This window comes from Hylobates moloch, unplaced genomic scaffold, assembly GCF_009828535.3.
Source record: "Hylobates moloch isolate HMO894 unplaced genomic scaffold, HMol_V3 SCAFFOLD_18, whole genome shotgun sequence".
NCBI lineage: Eukaryota > Metazoa > Chordata > Mammalia > Primates > Hylobatidae > Hylobates > Hylobates moloch.
In genome coordinates, this window is record NW_026652293.1 from 39,182,372 (window position 1) to 39,186,570 (window position 4,199).

The 4,199-nt window shown below is 47.1% G+C and overlaps 1 pseudogene; it reads right to left on the minus strand.

The window, feature by feature from the left end:
• Positions 1-620: 620 nt before the first annotated feature.
• On the minus strand, positions 621-1,394 carry LOC116457518 (phosphatidylinositol N-acetylglucosaminyltransferase subunit P-like; annotated as a pseudogene).
• Between the last annotated feature and the right edge of the window lie 2,805 nt (positions 1,395-4,199).

Sequence of the window (4,199 nt, forward strand, 5' to 3'; positions counted from 1 at the left end):
CTGTCTTCAGCATTGTTGATGCTCTTGAGAACATCTGCCAGGACATTTATGTGCACCATTATGGTGGCACAGTAAGACGGCAGAAAGAGCTTGTTGTTGTTGTTTTTAATTATTATTATTATTTTTGAGACGGAGTTTTGATTTTGTTGCCCAGGCTGGAGTGCAATGGTGCGATTTTGGCTCACTGCAACCTCCACCTCCCGGGTTCCAGTGATTCTCCTGCCTCAGCCTCTCAAGTAGCTTGGACTACAGGCACGCACCATCATGCCCAGCTAATTTTTGTATTTTCGGTACAGTTGGGGTTTCACCATGTTGGCCAGGGTAGTCTCGAACTCCTGACCCCAGGTGATCTGCGCACCTCAGCCTCCCAAAGTGCTGGATTTACAGGCCTGAGTCAATATGCCTGGCCTTTTTTTAAAAATATATCATGAAGTATTGTAAAATTCTGTCCACTGGTAACTAATATTTGAGAACACTTACAATATTAATGGAATTTAAAGATAAGTTATGTGTATATTTTATTTTACATTTCAATACATCTTAATAGGAGATAGTAAAAATAATTACGGTCACAATTATAGTGGCAAAAACATATAAATGTTAGAATATCTATATACAATTCAGTTTTTGGTATAAAGTTCTTTGGTTGCCAAAAAGAACATTAGGTTTACTTCATTAACAGGAATATGTGTTAATGCTGGTATGGCCTCTTGGTATTTTTTTGTTTTGTTTTGTTTTTTTGTTTTATTTGTTTTGTTCTTTTGTTTGTTTTTTTTTGTTTTGTTTTGTTTTGTTTTGTTTTGAGGAGTCTCGCTCTGTCGCCCAGGCTGGAGTGCAGTGGTGGGATCTCGGCTCACTGCAAGCTCCGCCTCCCGGATTCACGCCATTCTCCTGCTTCAGCCTCCCGAGTAGCTGGGACTATAGGCGCCCACCACCACGCCTGGCTAATTTTTTGTATTTTTAGTAGAGACAGGGTTTCACCATGTTAGCCAGGATGGTCTCGATCTCCTGACCTCGTGATCCGCCCGCCTCGGCCTCCCAAAGTGCTGGGATTACAGGCGTGAGCCACTGCGCCCAGCCCTTGGTATTTTTTTTGCTGTTAATTTTTGGAATAGTTGCGTGTGATTTTACGAATGGAGTTGAGTGGAGAGAGAGATACTCATTAATTTAGTTCCAAAAAAGAGTACATAACTGGTTACTATAGTACTAAGGAGGTAGACAGGTAATGCAACTGCCCAATATTTTTGAGGCCAATAATTTAAGCCTGAAGAATTTAGCCAGGATTCAGGAGCCAAAGTCCATAGTAGACAAGGCATGAAGCCAAATTGGGAGTTTAAGAAAAGAATAGAGCCATACATTGCTCTTTCTGGCAATGGTAATGGTGAATTCTCCATGACTATCCTATGGCTTTAGACAATCTCGGCGCTGGGTCCTCTGTGCTAGTGATCAGGGAGCTGCAGGAAGGGGAGAGAAGAAAAAATGAGGGAGGCTGGGCGTGGTGGCTCACGCCTGTAATCCCAGCACTTTGGGAGGCCGACGCAGGCAGATCACGAGGTCAGGAGATGGAGACCATCCTGGCTGACACGGTGAAATCTCGTCTCTACTAAAAATACAAAAATTAGCTGGGCGTGGTGGCAGGCGCCTGTAGTCCCAGCTACTCTGGGAGGCTGAGGCAGGAGAATGGCGTGAACCCGGGAGGCGGAGCTTACAGTGAGCTGAGATCGCGCCACTGCACTCCAGCCTGGGTGACAGAGCGAGACTCTGTTTCAAAAAAAAAGAAAAATTGAGGGAAAGGTGAACATGCCATGGTGCCCCACCTCCATCCCAGTCACCCTAAGGCAACCAGTTTCCTGAGCCTCAAACATATATCTATTTTTAAACCAATCTGCCTAAAAAGGTGACTGAGGTCTGAGAGATTCCCTTTTCTTACCTTTACCTGCCTTTTCCTCAATCTTTCTTTTTTTTTTTTTTTTTTTTTGGACGGAGTCTCACTCTGTCGCCCAGGCTGAAGTGCAGTGGCGCAATCTCGGATCACTGCAAGCTCCGCCTCCCGGGTTCACGCCATTCTCCTGCCTCAGCCTCTCCGAGTAGCTGGGACTACAGGCGCCCGCCACCACGCCCGGCTAATTTTTTTTGTATTTTTAGTAGAGACGGGGTTTCACCGTGGTCTTGATCTCCTGACCTCATGATCCACCCGCCTCGGCCTCCCAAAGTGCTGGGATTACAAGCGTGAGCCACCGCGCCTGGCCCCTCAATCTTTCTTTTCCCACTTTGTAAAATGATGACATTTCTGAACTCATTTTTTTTTTAACGGAGTTTCACTCTTGTTGCCCAGGTTGGAGTCCAATAGCGTGATCTCGGCTCACTGCAACCTCCGCCCCCAAGGTTCAAGCGATTCTTCTCCCTCAGCCTCCCAAGTTGCCAGGATTATAGGTGCCCACCACCACGCCTACGTAATTTTTTGTATTTTTAGTAGAGATTGGGTTTCACCATATTGGCCAGGCTGGCCTCTAACTCCAGACCTCAGGCGAGCCACCTGCCTCGGCGTCCCAAAGTGTTGGGATTACAGGCACCCAGACTTCTTAACTCATAGGGGTATTTCTACTGGGAAAAATCTGGTTGAGCCCAGGAGTTGAGACCATCCTGGGCAACAAAGTGAGACCTTGTCTTTACTAAAAAGTAACCCATTAGCTGAGGTTGATGGCACACACCTGTAGTCCCAGCTACTTGGGGGGCTGAGGTGGCAGGATCACTTGAATCCAGGAGTTTGAGGTTGTAGCAAGCTGTGATTGTGCTACTGTACTCCAGTCCAGCCTGGGCAATGCAGTGAGACTCTGTTATTAAAAAACAAACAAGGCTGGGCGCAGTGGCTCACGCCTGTAATCCCAGCACTTTGGGAGGCCGAGGCAGGTGGATCACCTGAGGTCAGGAGTTCGAGACCAGCCTGACCAACATGGAGAAACCCTGACTCCACTAAAAATTAGCTGTGTGTGGTGATGCATGCCTGTAATCACAGCTACTTGGGAGGCTGAGACAGGAGAGTCGCTTGAACCCAGGAAGTGAGGTGGTGGTGAGCTGAGATTGCACCATTGCACTCCAGCCTGGGCAACAAGACTGAAACTCCATCTCACAAACAAACAAACAAACAACAACAAAAAAAAACAAGACAGGCGCAGTGGTTCACTCCTGTAATCCCAGCATTTGGGAGGCCTAGGCAGGCGGATCACTTGAAGTCAGTTCAATACCAGCCTGGCTAACATGGCAAAACCCTGTCTCTGCCAAAAAATACAAAAGTTAGCTGGACATGGTGGCAGGCACCTATAATCCCAGCTACTCGGGAGGCTGAGGCAGGAGAATTGCTTGAACCTGGAGCAACTCGGGAGGCGGAGTTGGAGTGAGCTGAGATCTTGTCACCGCACTCCAGCCTGGGTGAGGAGTGAGACTCTGTCTCAAAAAAGAAAAAAGAAAAAAAAAACGCCCGGGGACATGGTGGCTCACATCTGTAATCCCAGCACTTTGGGAGGCTGAAGTGGGCGGATCACCTGAGATCAGAAGTTTGAGACCAGCCTGGCTAACATGATGAAACACCGTCCCTACTAAAAATACAAAATTAGCCAGGTGTGGTGGTGCAGGCTGTAATCCAAGGTACTTGGGAGGCTGAGGCAGGAAATCTCTTGAACCTGGGAGGCAGAGGTTGCAGTCAGCCGAGATGGCGCCACTGCACTTTTGTTTTTTGTTTTTTAAAGAAAAGTATAGAGAAGCAGGCCGGGCATGGTGGATCACGTCTGTAATCCCAGCACTTTGGGAGGCTAAGGCAGGCGGCAGGTCACCTGAGGTCAGGAGTTTGAAACCAGCCTGGCCAACATGGTGAAACCCCGTCTCTACTAAAAATAAAAAAAATTAGCCAGGTGTGGTGGCGGGCACCTGTAATTCCAACTACTCGGGAGGCTGAGGCAGGAGAACCCTTGGAACCCAGGAGGTGGAGGCTGCAGTGAGCTGAGATCGTGCCACTGAGCTCCAGCCTGGGTGACTGAGGGAGACTCCATCTCAAAAAAAAAGAAAAATATAGAGAAGCAAACATAGATTACCTCAAATACTTTGATGTACATTCCTTCAGATTTTTCAGATTTTTTTCTATGTACATATGTGCTTATATAAAATATGAAATGTTTACATCTGTGAACTTTCTTTCTTTGAGG